The sequence below is a fragment of the Dendrobates tinctorius genome, unplaced genomic scaffold (assembly GCF_039654945.1).
Source record: "Dendrobates tinctorius isolate UK_male_01 unplaced genomic scaffold, ASM3965494v1 ptg000158l, whole genome shotgun sequence".
NCBI classification, from domain to species: domain Eukaryota; kingdom Metazoa; phylum Chordata; class Amphibia; order Anura; family Dendrobatidae; genus Dendrobates; species Dendrobates tinctorius.
Genome location: NW_027361825.1, coordinates 13,137,214 through 13,162,387, shown reverse-complemented (window position 1 = coordinate 13,162,387; position 25,174 = coordinate 13,137,214). Strand labels below are relative to the sequence as shown.

The window sequence follows — 25,174 nt, the reverse complement described above, 5'->3', positions numbered from 1 at the left end:
TTTTAACCCCGCACGTTCCAATTCACCAAACAATTTTGCCCCTATCTACATACTGTGGAAAAAGTGTGTGCGCGTCAAGCCCCTCCCCTCATTATGATGTCATAATGCCCCTATCTACATAATGGGGAAACAGTGTGTGCTTATCAATCCCCGCCCCTCATTATGATATCACAATGGTTGCCATGGCGACACTGATGTCATCATAGGTTGCAAGCCCCGCCACTCATTATGATGTCATAATGGTTGACTATGGAATGGAGGGTGTGTCATGGATATATGGGCACTGGACTATGGGATGGAGGATTTGTATGATGGCTATATGGGCACAGGACTATGGGATGGAGGATGTGTGATGGGTATATGGGCACTGGACTATGGGATGGAGGATATGTATGACGGGCATATGGGCATGGGACCATGGGATGGCGGATATGTATGATGGGTATATGGGCACGGGACTATGGGATAGAGGATTTGTATGATGGGTATATGGGCATGGGACTATGGGATGGAGGATTTGTATGATGGGTATATGGGCACGGGACTATGGGATGGAGGATTTGTATGATGGGTATACGGGCACTCGACTATGGGATGGAGGATATGTATGATGGGCATATGGGCACGGGCCTATGGGATCATGGATATGTATGATGGGTATATGGGCACGGGACTATGGGATGGAGGATGTGTGATGGGTATATGGGCACTCGACTATGGGATGGAGGATATGTATGATGGGTATATGGGCACTCGACTATGGGATGGGGGATATGTATGATGGGTATATGGGCAAGGGCCTATGGGATTGTGGATATGTTTGATGGGTATATGGGCATGGGACTATGGGATGGAGGATAATTATAATTTGCTATAACTAACCACAGTTATCCTCCATGGGATGGAGGATAATTATAATTTGTTATAACTAACCACAGTTAGTTACTATGCCCGGGCAGTGCCGGGCTCTTCAGCTAGTATATATATATATATATATATATGTACAGGGTGGGCCATTTATATGGATACACCTAAATAAAATGGGAATGGTTGGTGATATCAACTTCCTGTTTGTGGCACCTTAGTATATGGGAGGGAGAAAACTTTTCAAGATGGGAGGTGACAATGGTGGCTATTTTGGATCCAACTTTATAAATGGCCCATCCAGGTCTATCGATATAAATGGGCCACCCTATATAGGTGTATTATATATTTCCTCCTTCCTGGTATATATATCCCCTATTCTGCAGCTGTTCTTTAATGCATAGAAAAAATAAACCGTTATACTAACCTTCCCTCCGCTTCCCCGCAATGCGCCGTCCACTTCTGCTGCCAGCAGCTGACTTCATCATGCAAGCAATGGGAACGCATGACATCACTTTTATGCATCCCAGACACAGGCACGCCGATGTCTGCTGCTGGCTTTTTGCTGCACACGGACCCAACAGGTCTCTGCGCCGCAATACACTTCTGAGGATGCACATGCAGTTGAAGTTTGTGCTGTGTCGGCAGGTCCCCACCCTCACAGGCAGGGCCAGACTGGGACTAAAATTCAGCTCTGGCATTTGAAGTTACACAGGGCCACTAGTCACATGGTGACTATATAATATCTTTGTACACTTGTAGGTTACAAGAAGTGAGAGGAGATTAACACGACTATATAACATGTAGTCACAGCTGTGCCCAATATTTCAGCTCAGTTCTATTTATTGCTTTTAGTTGCAGTACTCCTCCAAAAGCTCTGTCCCCTTTTGTACGCACGGTGACAGAATTACTGGCAGAACTGCTATCCATTGGGCAACCAGACCCCCTGGTCATAGCCGCCCCTATCATACCTCCCAACTTTTGAAGAAGGGAAAGAGCGCCGCTGCAAATTTTAGGACACGCCCCGGCCACATCCATTTCACACCCATGTCCACGCCCAACCGCACCCATTTAGCACTGCTGATCACACTGACTGGTACTGAGGGCACAGTGGCTGGCATTATGGGCACACTGACTGGCACTAAGGAAGAGAGAAAACAGAGAGAGAAAAAAGAAAAGAGAGAGAGAAAGAAAGGAGAGCGAGAGAGAAAGAACAGAGAGAGAAAGAAGAAAGAACAGAGAGAAAGAAAGAGGGGAAAGAAAGAAAGAACAGAGAGACAGAGAAAGAACAGAGAGAGAAAGAAGTAAAGAAAAGAAAGAAAGAACAGAGAAAGAAAGAGAGGAAAGAAAAAGAAAGAGGGGAAAGAAAGAACAGAGAGATAGAAAGAAAAGAGAAAGATTAGAGAGAGAAAGAAAGAACAAAGAGAGAGAAAATGAGGGAAAGACAGAACAGAGACAGAGAAAGAAAATGAGGGAAAGACAGAACAGAGAATGAGAAAGAAAGAACAGAGAAAGAAAGAAAAAGAGAGAAAGAAAGAAAGATTCTATAAAGATACTATAGCAGCCCGGCTCCCATTGTAGTGCCCACCTGAGCCTCCCAATGCAGGACATATCATGATCCGCTCACATGGCCGGCATCCCCGATTCAAAGGCGATCCTGTTGTCCGCGCTGTCAGAGGAGGACATAGTGACGGAACTGAAGCATTCCTAGTTCCGTCACAATTTCCTCATGAAATTATCTCTTTTCCAGTCAGCTTCCAGCATAGCACTTCCGGTGGAACGTCATGTATGAGTTTTAAAATGCTCCTCCAGGATCCGCCGTGTAATCCTGTGTCCGTGGGAAAAGCCCACTTTGTATGCTTCGTACACACTTGGCTCCGCTCCGTACATCACGTACACATATGGCTCCACTCCGTACATACACGGCTCCGCTCTGTATACCCCATACACACAGGGCTCCACTCCGTACACCAAGTACACACGCGGCTCCTCTCCGTACACCTCGTACATGCGCGGCTCCTCTCCGTGCACCTCGTACACACGCAGCTCCGTTCTGTACACCTCATACACACACGGCTCCTCTCCGTACACCTCGTACACATCCAGCTCCGCTCCGTACACCTCGTACACACACGGCTCCGTACACCTCGTACATGCGCGGCTCCTCTCCGTACACCTCGTACACAGGCGGCTCTGTTCTGTACACCTCATACACACACGGCTCCTCTCCATACACCTCGTACACACACGAATCCGCTCCGTACACGCGCGGCTCCTCTCCGTACACCTCGTACACACGTGGCTACTCTTCGTACACCTCATACACGCGCGGCTCCTCTCCGTACACCTCGTACGCGAGCGGCTCCTCTCCGTACACACGCGGCTCCATTCTGTACACCTCATACACACACGGCTCCTCTCCGTACACCTCGTACACATCCTGCTCCGCTCCGTACACCTCGTACACACGCGGCTCTGATCCGTACATCTCTTACACACGCGGCTCTGCTCCGTACACCTCATACACACACAGCTCTGCTACATCTACCCTGTAAACCCCTCCTGACCCCACACATACTTACCTCATCCAGCACCATGACAACCAGCACAGCAGAGTCTGGCAGACACCAAGAGGCAAGGCTGAGCGCACAGGACCTGTGATGAGGCCACAGGAGGGGCGGAGTCAGGGGTCACATGATCAGGGGTCTGGACAAAGGCTCCTGATCATGTGACCCCTGACTCCTCCCCTCCTGTGACCTCATCACAGGTCCTGTGTACAGAGAGGAGAGCAGGCAAGCAACACTGTGAGTGGCTGGGGGGGAGGTCTCAAGCTAGGGTGAGGATGGGGTGCGTGGGGGGGTGTGGCAGCTTATCTCCCTGCAGTGCGGGAGAGTTGGAAACTATAACCGCCGTGCCCGCAGAGGGCCGGCGGCAGGAACAACAGCCAGGCCAGTGGCCGCATCAGCTGGCAAGCGGCCAGATGATCGGACGCTGCCGCCCACGGCCCACATGACAGCGGCCCAGCGGGAAAATGCCCGGTTGGTTATATTACCAATCCGGGCCTGCTCACAGGCCTCTGTGACTGCGGTCGTTACGCACCTGGTTCTGAACTATCCATAATCATTCACAATAAAAAGGCCGTTCACTTTGTACATCACTACACCAGACATTTTATAATTAAAACAAACTTTAATAATGGTTACAATTGCATCGGCTTTTAATAAATGTGACATTAGGTTGGCCATCGCGCAGAACGGCTGCCTCTATTATCTACAGAGAGAATCACAGTTGTCACCAGTTTTACAAGTTACATTCTCAGGCAGTCAGAAACCAAAGTTTTCCTCCAGAACAATAAGTATATTGTCTAGTATTGTAGCTCTGTATTTTGAGTAATTGTTGCACTACCAGGCACAGCCTCTTGATTAGAGTGGCGCTATTTCTGGACAGAGATCAAACCCTTGTTTTTATGTAATTTTGTACAACGCCTTTAAGAAATGACTGGTTCCTTGTGACCCTCAGAGTCCTTCAACAAACAGCGTTATCAGGGTTTTTTTTCATTTAACCTCTCATTTAGCGTGTATGTATCTAGACTGAGTTTTTGCAAAGAGGCTTATGTGTAGCTCTATGGTGCAGTAAAAATATCAAGTGAAATATATAATATTGTCCTATAATTAATAATATGTAAGTAATAAGTAGATAAGGACCTGCGGCTTTAGTGGCTATGTTAACATTTGCAATTTTTTAGATTCTCCTGATTCTAATTTTACAATTTTTAATTTTTAAATGATGCTTAATTTAAGTGGCCGGGAAAAACAATAATTTGTAGACTGAATGTGACAGTGAGAAAACTGTTTGCTCATTTTAAGACTAGAGCTTGTGGCAAAGGGTTGGAGCGCCATGGACATCACCTCGGCTCATTCGGAAAAGACTCAGTTGCTTCTTGTTTTGCCAAACAGATGGAAATATTAGATATCTTTGTGTTAGAAACACCCATTTCAAGAACAATTTAGGGGCTACATCTAAAGGTTTGGAAATAAAATAATAATAATCCTGTAATTTTTATAAATGTTTCACAATTTAAAAGATATACCATTTTTTTATTAAAATGCAGGTATTTTTGGCTGAAAAGCAGATCTTCTGTAGGGTTTCATTACAAATTTTGGATATTATGCTTCTACAACCTCCATGTATCATTGTACATAGCAGACTGCAGAATGAGATAGCAGTGAGCTCATTCTCAAAGTAGTATCTGCAAGTTTTATGTGTATTCTGCTCTGCTAAGGGAAAGAGGATTTGAACTGTAGTACCGCCTATTGATGTAACAATCCTAAAAGTCAATATCGATCCTTTCCCTTAGACCTCCCCCTGTCTTCTTTTGAAACCTTAGCTAGACTGATTTATGGCCAAATCAAACTGAGTCATGTTACAAGACAGTTTAGGAGAAGAGGGTAAAGGATCCTGCAGTCAGAGGAGCTTATTAACAGTTCACTCATTCTGCATCTGTACAGTGATACATAGAGGCTGTGGAAGTCAAGCAGTCTAAAATATGTAAAAAATCCCTTTTTCAATTTTTTTTTTGCCAAAATTATGTATGTTTATTAGTGGTGGAGCGAACATGCTCGGATAAGTTGTTATCTGAGTATGCTCATGTGCTAACCGAGCACAACAAACAGGCAATCCCTGCATGTATTGCAGCTGTTGAACAGCCTCGAAACATGCAGCTGTGGGGACTCGAACCTCTTTTTTTTCGAGCACACCAAAGACACTCGGTTAGCACACGAGCATGCTCGGAAAAAACCTTGCTGTTTTGGTTAAAATAAAGGGATATTCATGCTTAATGATTCCCCGCAGCTCCTGTTCGGATGCCCACCTAGTTCCCGCTTGCCTCTACTTCCTGTGCCCATTTCAACACAGTGGAAAGGACTGAAAATGCACGCTCGAGCCTTCATTGTCCGCAGTCATGGCCCGCCTCATCCAGTTATTGGCTGAGAAGGCATTTCCATCTGTTTCCAGAATGTCGAAATATAGGCCTACCAAATTTATCCCAGGAAGACACAAGTCCAAAGATTAGAAACCTGTACATATTTTCCATTATATCTCTGAATTAGGCACAAAACATGGTGTTAATAAAGCATATTTAGTTTATTTAAAGGGGGCTATGGTATTACAGACTTCCTGGGATGTCTTACATGTAGTACTATCTTTGGGCAGGACAAGAGAAGCATATTTATATATACTTTTGCGGGAAAAGATCCAGTAGGTATTGTATTTTTTATTGTTTGCTATGGTTAGGAGTTCAGTGGGCGGTCCTACTTAAGCACAGTTAATCAGTAATTAGGGCCGCCCACTGGACTAAAGATCTACTTGTCATCCTTATAGTGGCCACTACAGGAGAAATGTAGTATTACATACAAAAAATGCAATCAAATTGCTCATAGATGAGCTTCTGAGCAAAGATCTTAAAAAAAAAAGAGATGAATTGATTAAAGTAGAAGAAAGGACAGATTTTTTAATTATAAACTGTAAAATCAGAATATCACCCAAAACTTGGAAGTGCTAGTGATAGAGTAAGAGAGGGGAATATTAAGGCATAATTATGTATTAGCTGGTGATTTCATGACTCCAGCTAGCAGGATCATCTCTGAAACATGCTGAGAGAAATATGTCTTCCAAGTTAGATCCATCCAGGGAAAGTGTATGAGCAGCGGCTGAGGACATTATTAGCCATATGCTTTGTTCATAAAAGGCTCCAGAGAAATATGGATGTCTTCAAGACGTAAAATAGAGTAGGAAAACGCTGAACAGTCCTAGAACAGCCAGGTGAGAAGCTTGAGCTGTGAAGCTTCCGTTGCACATACTCGATACACAGCAGGTGGTATTGCCGAACACAAATTTCAGGACTCCTGTACCTTGTAGACTCTGATTGCAGAGTGTTGACTCAACGCATCCAGATTTAGCAAAAAAAGCAATGTTTGCTGTTTTTCGGGAAAAAAAGAAATCAAAATGACACTTTAGTAATACGGAGCCATGACAGATCAATATGCACTTAGGGAACATTTTTTGGCCCAATTCGAAGTCTCCATATCAATTCAATATAGAACAACATAGAATTATTCTTCATAAACGTCTTTCTATGGAACATAGGTCAAACCACCAAAAAGTTGTACTAAGGATGGGCGTTAGAAGTGTAAGAGGGTGAACTGTGATTACACCAGGAGAGCACTAGGACCCTATGGTGTTTGCCTGCTGCAGCTAAGAGCAGGTGCAGCCAGGAATCTTTGTGTGCTGGGCGGTGGGGCCTAGTGTCAGCTGTCTAGAGCTGTAAGGGAAGCTTCCAGAAGAGGAAGAGAGACTGCCCTGAGACACACTGTGTGTGGAGCAGCTTGTGAGAAGCTAAGAAATTGAATGCTGTAAGAGACTGTGTACTGCAATCCTTCATCTTGAGAACCTGAGACCTTGCTGTGGAACAAAGACTGAGCGTTCCTGAGAGCTGTGTGACTGTGGAGCTCTGTGGAGTCCCTGTTGTGATGAGAAGCAATATTGGAGACATTTTATACATAAACAGGCGCATTGCTTCTAGGAGAATTCGTGAGGACTACAGGAGGAGAGACGGCATCTTGAGGCTACAGAACTATAAGTCCCCGGCGTTTGGGCTTGGCACCGGCCGACAAGACGAGGAACCTTGTGTTGCTGCAACTGATTGGCGCCGAAGATTTGGGACTGGCTGCAGCCGATGCAATCTATATGCCTAAGAGGAGACTCACCTCAGGTTAAAGGTACTATAGTCATAGATACCCTGGGTATCCCTAGTTGAAGTGCTTAAGGACCCTTATTATATTATATTTATATGTATTGTTATTGTAGGTTTGTGAAGGTTATACTCAGTGTGCCATTCCAGGCGGTCCCTTGATATCACTACATTCGATTTACACCTTTTCTCTGAGTACCTGAATTGACATTTCTGATAGGTAAATTTATTTCAAATCCCTGTGTAATACACTCTTCAGGGAATCTTGGATTGGCATAGTGATTTCTGAGTGAGTGTACTGGATAAGGGTATTCAATCTGTTTCTTCCATATACTAAGTTCTACTTTATCTGCTGCTCAAGTAAAGACTCTTTTGGGATTTTTGCCTCAGTCTCGGTTTGTGACCCATTGGATCTTATTTGGACCTCTGGTCATTACAGAAGGACCACCAGTCTATCTGAAGTCCTGTTGAGAAATCGGACTTTATGTTTAGCTATGCTTGGTTTAATGCTAAAACTGGCCAGATACTGTAGGTCAGTGTCAACCAAACCTATAGATTTTGGCAAGACTTGACAACCATCTAATATGGAGGCCTCTTGACTTCATCCCAGTGGCTGTTATTGAGGAAGAGAAAGATCAACTTGCATCTCAGCTCATAAGCCTTTTGTTCCTAGAAGAGACAATCCACCACCAAAAGTCTCTGGCAGACAAGTACTTTAGAAGACAATGTGGGACATGTATGTGTGTCAGGAGGTGGTGGTGGGGCTGAGGTTCTGGAAGAATAGCTGTTAGTGGAATGACCAGTCAGCTACCATCTCATTTGGGTACTATCTCACAGAATGTTTTACTTGGTCAACTATATGGCATCAGATGATACATGAAATCTCCATATGCCGCCTTATCCTGTGCATGTCCCCTTTATTTAATCACCACCATATTTGTATGGGATATATATCTATGTGCAGTTAGTATGGTCAGATCTTACAGGAAGAATTCATGGGTAATTCATCATTTTGTAGTCACACTTAATAGTCATATTGAACACTTACCTAAATTGTAGTTAGTGACTCCACAGAATGAATTTTCTTGACATTGAGCTCTGTAGGATGTGGTTAAGAAACAAGTGGATAAAAACTTAAAATTACAGGCATTACACTCTCTTGTTGTTGTCTGGCCTTGTCCTAAAAGAAACAACATATAGAACAATTAGAAATTATAATAGCGGTGCTGTAACTACTCTGGGTGCAGTGGTTGTGGTCATACTTGCGATCTTGAAACATAATTATGAAGCATGCCCAGAAAAATAGGGTGATCGAGCCAGGAGAATCATGAGGTGCCCACGACTGATTTTTAGGAAAACACGTGTTAGGCTTGTCTCAACATGGCAGGGCTAACCCTAGGGACCCCCATATAACCCAGAGTAGAGAGCAAACGCTCACCAATCACATGATATACTGATGGGTTGCCACCAGAACATCTCACTGAATCAATGAGGATTAAAAAGCTGAGTACTGTTATTTTTTACACCTGGATTTTTTTTTCTAAATCTTAGACAACCCCTTTAATTGTATGCCTTAAGACTACTCCGAAGCTCCCTCTAAGTGTTGATTGGTATTGGATAAAATGGTAGCTGTGATTGTTACAGAAGACATTTATAAAGGGCCATGAATCACAATTGTGATGGTAAATAGTTGCAGTTTTTTCTACAAGGCATGTAGGCTCAAAAATTTGCAACTTGGCACCTTTTTCTGTTGCTCTCACCATTTTTTTTAAATGTAGGAGGGGAGAGAAAGGAGTCTGGAGGGGACTGAGGTCCTCTGGAAGGGACACGGCAGTCTGGAGAGGACAAAGAGGTCTGGAGGGGACAGAGTAGTCTCGAGGTGACAGAGTTCTAGAAGTGTTGGAGGAGTCTGGAGGGGACAGAAGTATTTAGATGGGGAATAATAGTTTGGAGGACACAGACGAGTCTGGAGGGTATGGAGGAGTCTGGAGGGGATAAAGAAGTCTGGAGGTGACAGAGGAGACTGAGAGGTCTGTAGAGGACTGAGGGATCTGGAGAGGACTGAGGGTTCTGGAGGGAACAAGGGGGCCTGGAGGGGATAGAGGAGTGTGGAGGTGACAGAGGAGTTTGGAGAAGACTAAGGGGTCTGGAGGGTGACAGAGAAGACTGGAGGCAATAGAGAAGTCTGAAGGTGACTGAGGGGTCTGGGGGTGACTGAGGGGTCTGGGGGTGACAAAGGGGTCTTGAGGGTATAGAGAAGTCTAGAAGTGATAGAGCAGCCTGGAGGGGGACAAGAGTCTGGAGGACATAGGGATCTGGTAGGGATAGAGGAATGTGGAGGGGTTGAAGGAGTCTGGAGGGGCAGGGGGCATGAAGAGGGACAAGAGTCTGGAGGGAATAGAGGAGTCTGGAGGGGATAGAGGAGTCTGGAGGGGATAGAAGGGTCTAGAGGTGATAGAGAGGTCTGGAGGGGAAAAGGGGTCTGGAGGAGATAGAGGATTGTGAAGGTGACAGAAAAGTCTGGGAGGATAGAAGGATCTGGAGGTGAAAGAAGGGTCTGGGGAGGGTAGAGGAGTCTGAAGGTGACAGAAGGGTCTGGAAGGGATAAAGGAGTCTGGAGGTGACCGAAGGGTCTGAACGTGGCAGCAATTCTCTCATAGAGAACATGAGAGAGCTCTGCTGAATCGATTGTTCCTCCACTTGGAGGATTCGGTAGACACAGCTGCTGGTTGAACGATCATTCGGCAATCAGCTATTTAATGTTTATAGGGGTTTTAACATAACCAAGATAAGTCAAATATTTGTACCTAATGTTAAAAATATTTTTTTATTTTTAGCCAAACTATGGTCAGTACTACTGCCGATATTTGGAGAATCCAAGTCATTGGACTGTAAGCAGGTGTCCTCCAGTACCCGATCTTCTTTCATGTGCATTTCTCATGAAGTCACTTTGTGGATCATGAGCACAAACAGAGCCTTTATTATAGCGGCTCCTGTATTGTGGTTTGTTTTTTTGAGGTCATACACAGTCTGTGATTCATGATTCTGATCAAGTCATTACCACTAATGATGGTCTCCGCCAATAGAGGACTCGTCGTGGTGGAAAATATCTGTGTGGATAGCAAGATGATAATGGGCTTGTTTTCTGAGGTTACAAACATGTAACCCGCTGTTTTATGCTGGTGGACAGAAATATGTTTTTGTTGTTATCAGCAGCTTCTTCTATAACAATGGCCTGATACAGCTTCCCTGAAACCTCAGAATTCAGGAGCAACTATAGACCCATTATCTCACTTTTGTTCCTCTGTGTCACACTCACAGGGGTCCAGGAAGTTGAGATATGGAAACTTGTTTGACCGGATTCTCACAAAAAGTAAATAGTCAAGGTAAAAAATAAACTTACATATCTGTGGCATATAAAGCTCTCTCAGATCAATGAACAACGCCATCACAGTTGGATGGAAAAAGCCCTGCACATATGTGGCCATCTCCTCTGGAGAAATGACATCAGGGGTAGCTGGCTTTACCATTAGTTGGCACCCCAACCTCCCAGACATTTATTTTGTTGAATATCCTAGCATATCCTCAAATTCATCCACACAGAATCTGCATTTTGCTGAAGATTAACATTATTTTGGTAGGTAACGTGTTCCAGATTTACCAAGTTTAAATATGCCATAATTTTAGGATATCTTCAAGCAGAGTTTTCTTGACGTGGATTTCTCTGGCTGAAAAATCCTCATTAAAAAGCTTCAAAATAGTATTTTTTTGGTTTGCTTTTTGATGCAGTTGTTACCTATCGGACATTTTTTTCTGCTTTAGTTCATTCAGAAGCCAATTTGGAGAATTTTTTTTTCAAGCAGAAACATCTCAAGAAATGACATGTTGACTTAGTGCACACTGAGTCTTTTTGCAGAGTTTTCTAAGCAAAAATTGAATACAAATTCCAAGTTTTAGAAAGGCATTTGAGATTTTGAAGAGGAATCGGAGAGTTTCTGCTCAGTTTCCACTTAGTTTCCGCTACAAAAATTACTAAAAAAAAAACTCTGTGTGCTCACGGAGTTTGTTCACAAAGAGTTTTTTGGAGTGAATTCTGCTCCAGATAAAAATCTACTTCAATTACTTTTTGAGTAAGCTTTGGATATCAATAGGAAACATGCTAATAGTGCATTTCTGGCCACCAAATAACAGTTCAGATCTAGGTATGAAAAGGTTCAAAAATTATATTTAATTATTGAAACTAATCGAGATCTTGTTTTAAACCTCAGGGCTGCATTCATAATTGAGGTGGTTATTACTAGAAACCCTCATCAATCTTGTGTGTAAGCATATTCCTAGTAGCTTATCTGAGCTACTAGATTCCAAGGAGGGGCAATTAGTTTTAGTGCACTTGTACCTTGGGTTAAGAATATACTTGATATCTAAACAAGCTTTGTGTTGGGTATTAACTACTCAGGAAATGATAGATCTCAACTTTGAAGTGTGCAGAATTGTGACTACAGCTCTGGACTGTCATATACGGTAGGTTGCAACATGAGCACATTGGTTTGTCTGCCCCTGAGCAACATAGGCTGAAACTGGTGGCACCACTGGAAGTGCTTGCACTTGGGAGAAGCAATGTAAGAACTTTAATAAATATATATAAGTACATACCTGGAATTGCACAAATGGCTAGAAGACACAGCAGCAAGTAGGAGACCATCCTCTTATAATGAAGTAGTCACAAATTCCTGTATTGGGAAGTAAGCCGTATATCGAGGAGCTTAAGGTGTAGCTTGGCTCTTCAGGAGTTGGGAATACACTGGTTGCCGGTTTATTAAGGTGCTCTATATGGGGGCTCTCTTCACCTTTGGGAGTTTCAAGGTGGGGCTTTGGTTTCAGTGGTAAATACAAGGAGTGGGAGGAAGAGAATTCAGGATGTACATACTTGTGGTAGTGGAGGCGAGGTGTGGTCTGAAGTGCTAATTGCATCTTTTTGTTGACTTGATGGTCAAGCGTCACTGATGCTCATTATCCCTGTACTGTAACAAAAATAAAGCATATTTTCAGGGTTACATTACACATTACGTGATGTCTATGCAAACCCCCAAAAATCTACTTACCTTGATTTACCTGTAGAAAGATCGCTCTTAGGTCTTCTCCCAACTGTATCACCTTGAGGAACTTCTATTTTCATTTCTACATCAAAAAACCTTGGTGCCTTCTGCCTGGGATGTACAGTATGGCCTGACTTTCCAAGGATTTTTCATGGGGCGAACGTACCATATGGGTGACTTGAGTTGTTGCACTGGGAGCCAGCTTTAGCAGCTCGACATCACAATCAAAGCATCTACTATTGTGTATTAGATAACCCATAAGGGACTGAGCTAATGGTAATCATGATTCACAATCACTGGTCGAATATAGATATAGAGGCTTGACGGGGTTGCTCCATAAAAACAACATCAATTTCCAAAGAATAGATGATATTTGTATGATTGCTCAGGATTCTGTTGCTTGAGAGCTCAGCGATCCCGAAAGCAGAACAGGTAGGCCGTTTGAATGGAGCAGTAATGAGCATGTGCGACCACCACTCCTATCAACAGAGAATGGGGCAGTGGTGAATAGAGTAGCTCACTACTGCTCTATTCATGTTCTCGTGATGAGGGTGTAAGCAGGTTACTTGGATGCAATAATGCAGACAAGGAGAAGGTAGAGAAAGTCACATAACATTTTAACACAGAGGAGATCTAGACATAAGGATTTAGATAGACAGACAGACAGATAGATAGATAGATAGATAGATAGATAGATACAATAAGGGTAGTAGAGTTTGTTACATAGTAATATAGTATTTAAGGTTGAAGGGAGACTTTAAGTCCATCTAGTTCAACCCATAGCCTAACATATTGATCCAGAGGAAGGCAAAAAAACCTCATGTGGCAAACACTAAGCTCCATATTGGGGAAAAAAATTCCTTCCCGACTCCACATACGGCAATCAGACTAGCTCTCTGGATCAACGCCCTATCAAGGAATCTAGTACCCTGTAACATTATACTTTTCAAGAAAGGCATCCAGTCCCTTCTTAAATTTTAGTAGGGAATCACTCATTACAACATCATATGGCAGAGAGTTCCATAGTCTCACTGCTCTTACAGTAAAAAATCCGCATCTGTGAGTATGCTTAAACCTTCTTTCCTCCAGACATAGAGGATGCCCCCTTGTCCCCGTCACAGGTCTAAGAGTAAAAAGATCATTAGAAAGGACTTTGTACAGTCCCCTCATATATTTATACTTTGTAATAAGATCACCCCTAAGCCTTTGTTTTTCCAAACTAAATTACCCCAAGTGTAATAACCTGTCTTGGTATTGCAGACCCCCTAGTTCCCTAATTACCTTGGTCACTCTTCTCTGCACCCGCTCCAGTTCAGCTATGTCTTTCTTATACAGCGGAGACTAGAACTGTACACAGTATTCTAAGTGTGGTTGCACTAGTGACTTGTATAGAGGTAAAATTATGTTCTCCTCATGAGCATCTATTCCTCTTTTAATGCATCCCATTATTATATTTGCCTTTGCAGCAGCTGCCTGACACTGGCCACTAAATGTGAGTTTGTCATCCACCCATACACCCAGGTCTTTTTCAGTGACAGTTTTGCCCAGTGTTTTACAATTAAGCACATAATTATACATCTTGTTTGTTCTACCCAAGTGCATGACCTTACATTTATCCCCATTAAGGCTCATTTGCCATTTATCAGCCCAAGCTTCTAGTTTACATAAATCCTCCTGTAATATAAAATTGTCCTCCTCCGTTTTGATTACCCTGCAGAGTTTAGTGTCATCTGCAAATATTGAAATTCTACTCTCTATGCCCCCTACAAGTTCATTTATAAATATGTTAAAAAGAAGCGGACCCAATACTGACCCCTGTGGTACCCCACTGCTAACCGTGACCTAGTCTGAGTGTGCTCCATTAATAACCACCCTTTGTTTCCTATCCCTGAGCCAGCTCTTAATTCACTTACACATATTTTCCCCTATGCCCATTGTTCTCATTTTATGTATCAACCTTTTGTGTGGCAAAAGCTTTTGAAAAGTCCATGTACATCACGTCCACTGCATATCCTTGGTCCAGTCCGGAACTTACCTCTTCATAAAAGCTTATCAGATTAGTCTGACAGGAACGGTCCCTAGTAAACCCATGTTGATATTGGGTGGGTCATGAGGTTATTCTTCTTCAGATACTCCAGTATAGTATCTCTAACAGCAGCACCGTCTCATTTTACAGAGAGATGGCCTCACATTGCCTCCTTACTACCTAATTGTAAGTAGCATCATTAGACCTCTGAAAACCACTACTGATTATCGCGGTGCACTCACCATATACAATTCATTTATTTTCCCTCTTAGGCCTTATGGCCCTAACACTGAGAGCTCACAGTACATCATAGGGGTATGTGCCTCTCTACTTTATGACTATTCTTGATCTCTGGTATTGTTTGGAATCTGTAGTCTGCAAAATACGCCATGAGCTATACTGTGATTGATGTTTCTTGGCATATGATATCTGAAATGTATTCTGTACCCAGATTAATTTTTTTATATATATATATATGATTTTTTATATATACTTTGTTTCATATGGTTATATTTATTTTATTTTCAGTACATTGATGAAGGTCATACAGACCGAAACGTCTACTGTATGTACTGTTCTTTATTATATCACAATTATGCATTGGATTCTATTCGTGTGTGCCAAGTTAATATATAGAAGGTTACGGATTGGGATCCTACTTGTGCACCACTATTACAGAGTTGTGCCAACGGTTTTGTTCAGACTTATCAATATTAACCCATACCAATAGTATGAGTTTTATTTTTTTCACTTTTTTCCTTCCCTTTTTACAAGAAAATAACTATTTATTTTTTTGTTGATATAGCCGTATGAGCTCTTGGTTTTTTGTGGGACAGCTGTGGTTTTGAATGACACCATTCACTTTTACTATGTAATGTTCTGGAAGACACGAAAAAAAATTCCAAGTGAGATGACATGGTGGAGATAAAAAGTGCAATTCCGCCATTGTTTTTTGGGCTTCGTTTTTATGGAATTGATTGAAAAGCAAAAATGACCAGACAATATGATCCTCCAGGTAAGTACAATGACATCAATACCAAATTTTATTTTTCTTATTTTATTTTATTTGATGAAAAATATGCAAAAGTTTGTAAAAAATATATTTTTGTTGTTGTCGTCATTTCTGAGATCTGTTGATGTAGCGGTGTAAGGGCTGTTTTTTGCATGTTGAGCTGATTAGGTACACACAATGTCTTTATTTCCTTTTATTACATTTTTGGGAGGAGGTACAATAAATGAAAAACAGCCTTTCTGGCATTTCAATTCTTCATTTTCATGGCGCTTACCCTACATGCCAAATAATGTTATATTGCTGTGAATTAGGCAATAACAAATATATTTATTTTTTTAGTATTGAGAAAGGAATAGGGATGATTCCAGACTGTATGTGATTTTTATTTTTAATTTTTAAAATATTTTTATAACTTTTTGCTATCCTATTTTTGGAATCTTTTCTGAACTTGCAATTTACACTTCAAAACTTTGTTAATTTCACTATATACTACAATACTAACCTACTCTACTGGGCTTTCTAGGAGGCCCAAGATGGCCATACTGCAGGCCCCCAGGAGCCATGGCCATCCGCTGACACCCCAAAATTTGGATGGGGGAGTGTCAATGGTTTCTCAAGTTGACACCGCTTGTTCCACTCGCTGTTACAAGAGGCCAGTGCCAGCTGTATGACACAATGTACACCTGCCTGGAATCTAGCAGGCTTAGCTCCTGTATATAGGCTTTATGCTGGATTCGTATTCTGCTTCTGCCTGTTTATTGTTTTTTTGTGTGTGATCGATTGGGGTCTTAGGAGCCAGACGCACACCGATCTCCAAGGTATTTAAGAAACTAAAAAATTGCATGAAAACTTAGCAAAACTTTAATTTTTAGTTGCCAACATTGGTATTATCATTTTACAGAAACTTTCATCCTGTCCCTTACAGAACTGTCCCATTCTCACTCGCAAACACCCATTTTCTTTTTGGCCCAGGACATTGCAGATTTGCCAAGCTTGTCCCAGGAAATTTAACAGAGGGGGCAATCACTTATATATCACAGTCAAACGATCTGGAAGGCCGTGTAACGATCCCGGCCAGGCTCCAACCATGGTCACATCCAGGGCCGGAGTCACCACTCAGCGCACACAGGCAAGTGTCGGGACCCTAAGCAAGCGGGGCTGCCGTGTTCCCCCCATCGTTCCTTAAACTGCTTGAAATACCTCTCCCTGTTCCTCCGCAGCTCTGGTGTCTTCCACATCTTCTGACTCTGTGATGTCTCAGGGCAGAGGGCGCGATTACATCACTGTTAGCAGGTTGCGGGATGCAGTGACAGACAGGAGGCAGAGCAAGGGTTAACAAGATGTAACAATTTAATAGAACAAGTTATTCACTCCTCATAGGGAGGTTAATGGTTAAAGGAGGGATAATAGGGATAACAAATGTAAAGCAATAGCAGTCCAATGAATGAACTTATCGTGTTCTGTATGCTCCTCTGCAGCAGATTATCCTGCAGGGGTGTTGTAGAACCGGCAGTGGCCGGGGAGATGTCCTCATATGGGGTCCTTTAAACGATGGTTTATCTTCTGGCAGCAGCGGTCAGTCTCTGGTACCTTCGACCGAGCCCCTAGTCCATGAGCACGTGCGGCCGAAGCAGGCAAGGCCACGGCACTCCCAGAGTCAAACATAAACGGGCAGGAAGCAAGTGGCAGAAAAGGCCGCAAGAGTCTGTACGGTACTAGGCTGATAAATGGCAAATGAGCTTTAATGGGGATAAATGTAAGGTCATGCACTTGGGTAGATCGAGCAAGATGTATAATAATGTGATTAATTGTGAAACAGTGGGCAAAACTGTCACTGAAAAAGACCTGGGTGTATGGGTGGATGACAAACTCACATTTAGTGGCCAGTGTCAGACAGCTGCTGTAAAGGCAAATAAAATAATGGGATGCATTAAAAGAGGCATAGATGCTCATGAGGAGAACATAATTTTACCTCTACATAAGTCACTAGTGCGACCACACTTAGAATACTGTGTACAGTTCTGGTCTCCGGTGTATAAGAAAGACATAGCTGAACTGGAGCGGGTGCAGAGAAGAGCGACCAAGGTTATTGGGGAACTAGGGGGTCTGCAATACCAAGACAGGTTATTACACTTGGGGTTATTTAGTTTGGAGAATCGAAGGCTTGGGGTGATTTTATTACAATGTATAAATATATGCGGGGACAATACAAAGACCTTTCTAATGATCTTTTTACTCTTAGACCTGTGACGGGGACACAATATTGCGTTGATCCAGGGAGCTAGTCTGATTGCCGTATGTGGAGTCGGGAAGAAATTTTTTTCCCCAATGTGAAGCTTACTGTTTGCCACATGGGTTTTTTTTGCCTTCCTCTGGATCAACGTTAGGGCAAGTTAGGATAGGATATGGGTTGAACTAGATGGACTTAAAGTCTTCCTTCAACCTTAATAACTATGTTACTATGTTACTAGGCCTTCTCTCCTCTGCACGTGCATGATACTCACAGTCACTGAGCACACATCACCACTGTCTCTGGCAGCTACTGAGCACACAGCACTTCTCTCCACAGCGGTCTCGCTGGAGGCGACAGGGACCAAAAAATGCAGCCAGTCATGGCGCCGATACTCAAAGGATGGAGCACGCTGCTCACCTGGCTGCACGCTGCTGCTGGTTCACCCCCAACTGCCTGCGGCTGCACGCACTTTGCTTTTTAAGCTGCCCCTCCTACCCAGGTCATGAGGTTGATCCGGCTCCTCATTCCTTCCCCCAGGCAACAAGGGAGGCAGCCTCAACGGTTCCGGACCCGGCTCGGTACAGTTACCCACGGCCCGGTCCTCCTCCTTACATCACTACAGTGCATCCTGTGCGCTGAGCACTGCATAGGGTCAGAAGATGCTGAAGAGACCATAACTAAGGAGACCAGAGCTCCAGCCAGCAAGGAACGAGGAGAGGTGAGTATTTGATTATTTATTTTTTTTGTATGGAGCATTATATGGGACCCATTCTGTATGGAGCATTATATAGGGCCATTATGCTATATCGAGCAATATATGGGGCCCATTATACTGAATGGAGCATTATATGGGGCTCATTATACTGTGTTGAGCACTATATGGGGCTCATTATTCTGTATGGAGCAATATATGGGGCCCATTATACTGTATAGAGCAATATATGGGGCTCATTTTTCTGTATGGAGCATTATATGGGGCTCTTTATTCTGTATGGAGCACTATATGGTGCCATTATACTGAATGAAGCAATATACTGTATGGGGCCCGTTATATGGTATAGAGGACTATGTGGTACTCATAATACTGTATGTAACACTATATGGGGCTCATTATACTGTATGGAGCAATATATGGGGCTCATTATACTGTATAGAGGACTATGCTGTCTGGTCTAAAATGAAAAGTCTGCAGTCACTCTGACTGCAGACTTTTGAATCCCCCCAGGACACGCACTGTGCACTGCGAGGATTTGCCAGTTTCTGAGCTATTGTGGAATTTACAATAGATATCACGCATGTAATATAAGAAGTAAGTGAAATCTTTGTATTGTACTATACCTATATTTTTCTGCTGTATCCGTGCATCATGAATCTTGGTACTGTATGTGTTAAAAGGGCCCCCTGAGACTTTTTCGCGTGAGGCCTGTCACGATTCCTCTACTCAGAGTGTCCGGGACTCTGTGATGGACAGCTCTGTCATCCTATCCTGTGAAGGGGCGTGCTGAGCTGTCGGTGCTTTGATTGGCAGCTCGGTTGACCTATATGACTGGAAGGTGCAGAGATTTCCACAGGTGCTCCATGTTCTAATCTTGTGCTTTCTGTTGTGTTCGCCTGTACCCTGTGCTGTACGTTCTGATCTACTGCTACTGATCTTTTGACCGTGTTCAGACTACCTGTTTGTTATTGCCCCTTTGCTTATCCGCTATTTCTCTGGTATTCTGACCCTGGCATGTGACCTGACTTACAACCTCGTATTTTCCCTTGGTTTACTACTTGCTCTTTTGGTATTGACCCCGGGACGTTTGACTTCACTGATTCACGGCCTGTCCGTGGGTGGTGACTAGCATCACAGGGCCCACGAAAACCTGTAGCCGGCCCTGGTCACATCACCCTCGGCTCTCACCACCTCATACATTTGCGGTACTGAGTGGGTACTGTGTAATTCCTATGACGTATGGGTGACCACACTGACAACACCTCGCACCCATCTTTCTTTCTATGTAATTCCCACTGTCTACATTTTCTTTCCCCATCTTACAATCCCATTACGTGAGTCACCGGTGGCCAAGTTTGTGTAGCCGCGTATTATGGAGACGGGGACACAGGAATGAATGAGGACACAGTTTTTGTTTGTTATATCGGTTTTGTACGAGCGGTAATTAAGAAGGTGGATAACAAGGATTTGTGTATTTTGGCAGCCATTTTGATCATATGACTAATACTTGTTCATAAATAGAATAGCAGTGTTTTTTTGTGATGGAGTCGGCTGACTTTATTCCATTCATTTAGAGAGAGGTGAAGCTTTGTTTTTCTTTTGGACGCCATTTTTGAGAATTTTGGGAATTTTTAGACGGCCCCATTATTTAGCTGTGAGAATGATGTATGGTGATAAACCCCAGTCCACAATTTGTGACAGAGTTCCCAAGTGCTTTGTGATATTTTAGTACTGTAATACGTGCTAACAGTAGGATTTTTTAAAGGAATAATACCAGGAAACGGACCATAATGGGGAAAGCTTTAGCGATTTAGTCATTTACCCTATGTGCAGGGCATTGCAGTAGCCTAGGTATCCATGGTTATGATCACTAACAACTACTGTATTTTTCGGACCATAAGATGCACTTTTTTCCCCCAAAATTATGGGAGAAAGTGGGGGGTGTGTCTTATGGTCGCAATATACTTACACCCGTCCATGGTGCGGGTGCCGCGGGGGTGCAGGGGTAGCGGCTCTCTGTGCTCCGTGGGGGGCTCAGCCGGCATTTCCTCGAAGCCCGGAGGCCCCTGCACATCCGTTGCTAGCTGCTGCCATGTTGCGGTGGCCATATTGCGGCAACGAGATTTTGTCCCCCGAGATCTCGGGACGAGATCTGAACCTGCGCATGCACCATCCCCGGACCGGCAGCCATCTTCCCGGCGTCCATGTTCCCAGAGGCCACCACAACATGGCAGCAGCCAGCAACGGATGTGCGGGGGCCTCCGGGCTTCGAGGAAATGCCGGCGGAGCCGCCGCCCCTGCACCGGAGCACAGCCCGCCGCCACCCTCACCCCACAGAGCCCACCTGCCCCAGCCCAGCACATCTGCCCCAGCACTGCCCACCTGCCCCAGCCCAGCACAGCCCACCTGCCCAAGAACAGCCCACCTGCCCCAACACAGCTGCCCCAGCCTAGCTGCCTGAGCACAGCCCAGCTGCCCCAGCACAGCACAGCTGCCCCAGCACAGCCCAGCTGCCCCAGCACAGCCCAGCCCAGCTGCCCCAGCACAGCCCAGCTGCCCCAGCACAGCCCAGCTGCCCCAGCACAACCCACCTGCCCCAGCACAGGGCCTCCGCCACCGCACCAGCCTGGACCACTGAATCACCCCTGTGACCACTCCTCCACCTGTGCCAGATCCCTTCCCAGGTAAGCTGAATTCGGACCGTAAGACGGACCCCCATTTGACACATTATTATTTTTTTCCCTATTTTCCTTCTGAAAATTGTGGTGCGTCTTATGGTCCGGTGCATCTTATAGTCCGAAAAATACGGTAATTGTCCCTATATGTGTGGTCATAACCATGGATACCTAAGCTACTACAATGCCCTGCACATGTGGTAAGTGACAAAGCGAATCAGAAGAACTACACTACATTTCAAAATTGAAGGTATTTGTTAATATTATTACTACACCGATTACATATTGTGATAGGATCTTGGAGATGGAAATACCCTCTATCAGCATTCTTATTGACACCTACCTGCACCAGGATGTATATTTACGCCATATATTGAGTTTGTGTCATAATGTGTGAGTTTTAATTTATATTTTGGCAGATTTTCTCATCTTTAGTTTAAAGCCATTCAGACCAACATCCACATACTTTCTATAAAAATGGGTTACATGGATATCTACTAGACGAGAATCAGATTATGAGCCCTGATGGGCTTACGGGACTGTAGTGAGGAGATTTTGACACCATATATACAAAAATATACCAAAACAGAATTTGCTTTATTAGATAAATCGGTCTGATAGGGTCCAGCTCAACACCTGGAAACATATAGAGACATCAGGACCAGGACGCCAACAGAGACAAGGGACATCTTGTTAGTGATGGCAGAATTGCACAGATCCGTATCACAGCATCTCTGCTTATAAGGAACTCCCGATGGTACATAAGAAGGTAATGAACTACACGCTACCGGCGGAGCGCAACCTTTTACTGCAAAAGGAGTATTATCTGCAACAGAGGGAATAACATATTGTGAGATGCTGATTTATGGAATTTATAGGAGAAATTTCCTTTGCGTAAGATTGTCCATCAGGATCGTGGTTGGTGCTGTGGTTTTTTTTATATACAGAGCTGCAAATCTACTGCTAAGACAAAGCATTAAAGATAGATCCGATTGTCAGGCCCCTGGTCCAGCACCCGGGTCAGTATTCCATGTCCGGTGGACGGGAGTGCTGCCTGATGTTGCTCCTCTGTTGATTACCCGGACTTGCACGACTTTGGGTGTGCGTCTTGCCGAGAAGATGATGTCGCATCAACCCGGCTACTTAATAGAGGAGTAACGTCAGGTAGGAGGTGAATTGCAGGACTCCTGTCCACCGGTCATGAAATACTGACCTGGCTGCTACACCAGGGTCCTGTCAATTGATTCTCTCATCTCTAATTAAAGGGGTGTCAGATGTTTGCATAGCCTGTCTATAATCGTTGATATTTAACCATTTAGATGCTGCTGTCAATCAGTGATCACTGGTGTGGATGTTCAGACCTCCCCATGAAGAGCTGATGGGTTACAATGGTAGTCGTGAGCCTACTGAAGGCCCTTATTGTGCCATCTTGGTGCTCCTATGAAGCCCAGCATAGATTTGTAATTCTTCTACATATTGCAATATGAAGGCATTACAGAATATAAGACAGCTAGTATATGGAATATAAAATATGACAAGTGTCTCATGTTACATGTACTCACCATAGCTAAAGGACACTAGGAAGCATGTATATCCGGCAGGACAGGACATTGTAAAAGGGTTGTTACAGTGAAGATCCGTACATGCATAGCACTCCAGTGATGAAACTGAAAAGGATGAGAACATGCCAGAAATATAATCACAATTCCATAAAAAATTCACCAGGAGAGAGACTGTGCACCGCCTGTTGGTGGGTTGTGTGTAGTCATATACTGTACTTTGTGTGCATTATTCACTGTTGCAACTAAAATGATCCAAATTGTACAAACTTTCTGCTGTTTGTAATAAATCCATCAGAGAAGACAACTGAAAATAACTCAACACAACTAATAAAATAAGTGATCTCTTCAAATTCTACATAACTGCATTTTCAGATTCATTTACCTCTTTCCTAACAAACATCTTTAATACTTAGTAGAGCAACTCTGGCTGTTATGACCTGCTGCAGACATGATGCATAGCCGAACACCAGCTTTTCGCTGAAAACCAGAGGAATCTTTGATCATTCCTCAAGGGCAATGGCCTCCAGTTCACTATTATTCTTGCTGCAATCTCCTTCAAATCCCATCAAAGATTTTCTATGGGATTCAAATCAGGCGACTGATGGTCGCTCCAGAATCATACAGGTCTTGTTCTAAAATCAAGCCTTGGTGGACTACGAGGTATACTTGGGATTATTGTACTGTTGGAGGGTTCATTGATGCCAAAGATTCAGTTTCTTCGCAGATGGTATGACAATTTCCTTATACTTGATTGATTTTTATCTTGTCTTCCATATCCTACAGATGTCCAAGGCCAAAGAAAACTAATCCATCCCAAAGCAGCACTGATCACCCTCCATGCTTCACTGTAGGCATCACCAAGATACCACTGTGCTATAGCATAGGTGTCACCATCACCGAGCAACCACCAAGCTTCACTGTAGGCACCACCATGCTATACGGTAGGCATCACCAAGCCACCACCATGCTTCAATGTAGGCACCACCAGGCCACCAACATGCTATACTGTAGTCATCACCAAGCCAACACCATACTTCACTGCAGGCAGGGTTTTCTTTTCAGCATACGCTTCATTATTCTTCCTCCAGACATATCACTGATCCATAGATTTAAAATGCTCCAGGTTTACTTACTCCATCTAAAGAACAGAATCTCAAAACTTATGTGGTTATTTCTATTGTTTTGAGAATATTGGAAGTGACTCTTCTTGTGCTTTTGGATCAGTAGAGGTGATTTCTTGGAGTTTGGTCATGGAGTGTTTTCTAAGAGATACTATACTGGAGTATCTGAAGAAGAATAACCTCATGACCCAATATCAACATGGGTTTACAAGGGACTGTTCCTGTCAGACTAATCTGATAAGCTTTTATGAAGAGGTAAGTTCTGGACTGGACCAAGGATATGCAGTGGACGTGGTGTACATGGACTTTTCAAAAGTTTTTGATACGGTGCCACACAAAAGGTTGATACATAAAATAAAATGAGAACAATGGGGATAGGGGAAAATATGTGTAAGTGGGTTAAGAGCTGTCTCAGGGATAGGAAACAAAGGGTGGTTATTAATGGAGCACACTCAGACTGGGTCACGGTTAGCAGTGGGGTACCACAGGGGTCAGTATTGGGCCCGCTTCTTTTTAACATATTTATTATTGACCTTGTAGGGGGCATAGAGAGTAGAATTTCAATATTTGCAGATGACACTAAACTTGGCAGGGTAATCAATACAGAGGAGTACAATTTTATATTACAGGAGGATTTATGTAAACTAGAAGCTTGGGCTGATAAATGGCAAATGAGCTTTAATGGGGATAAATGTAAGGTCATGCACTTGGGTAGAACAAACAAGATGTATAATTATGTGCTTTATTGTTATACACTGGGCAAAACTGTCACTGAAAAAGACCTGGGTGTATGGGTGGACGACAAACTCACATTTAGTGGCCAGTGTCAGACAGCTGCTGCAAAGGCAAATAAAATAATGGGATGCATTAAAAGAGGCAAAGATGCTCATGAGGTGAACATAATTTTACTTCTATATAAGTCACTAGTGCGACCACACTTAGAATACTGTGTACAGATCTGGTGTCCAGTGTATAAGAAAGACATAGCTGAACTGGAGCGGGTGCAGAGAAGAGCGACCAAGGTTATTAGGGAACTAGGGGGTCTGCAATACCATGACAGGTTATTACACTTGGGGTTATTTAGTTTGGAAAATCGAAGGCTTAGGGGTGATCTTATTACAA

At 43.5% G+C, this 25,174-nt stretch overlaps 1 long non-coding RNA gene across 1 annotated transcript; it reads right to left on the bottom strand.

The window, feature by feature from the left end:
• Positions 1–4,033: 4,033 nt before the first annotated feature.
• On the bottom strand, positions 4,034–12,496 carry LOC141051873 (uncharacterized). Its single transcript, XR_012220706.1, has 3 exons — positions 12,266–12,496; positions 8,661–8,792; positions 4,034–6,839 (listed from the first exon to the last, which is right to left on the bottom strand). It is a non-coding gene; the product is annotated as an uncharacterized lncRNA (long non-coding RNA).
• Positions 12,497–25,174: the final 12,678 nt, after the last annotated feature.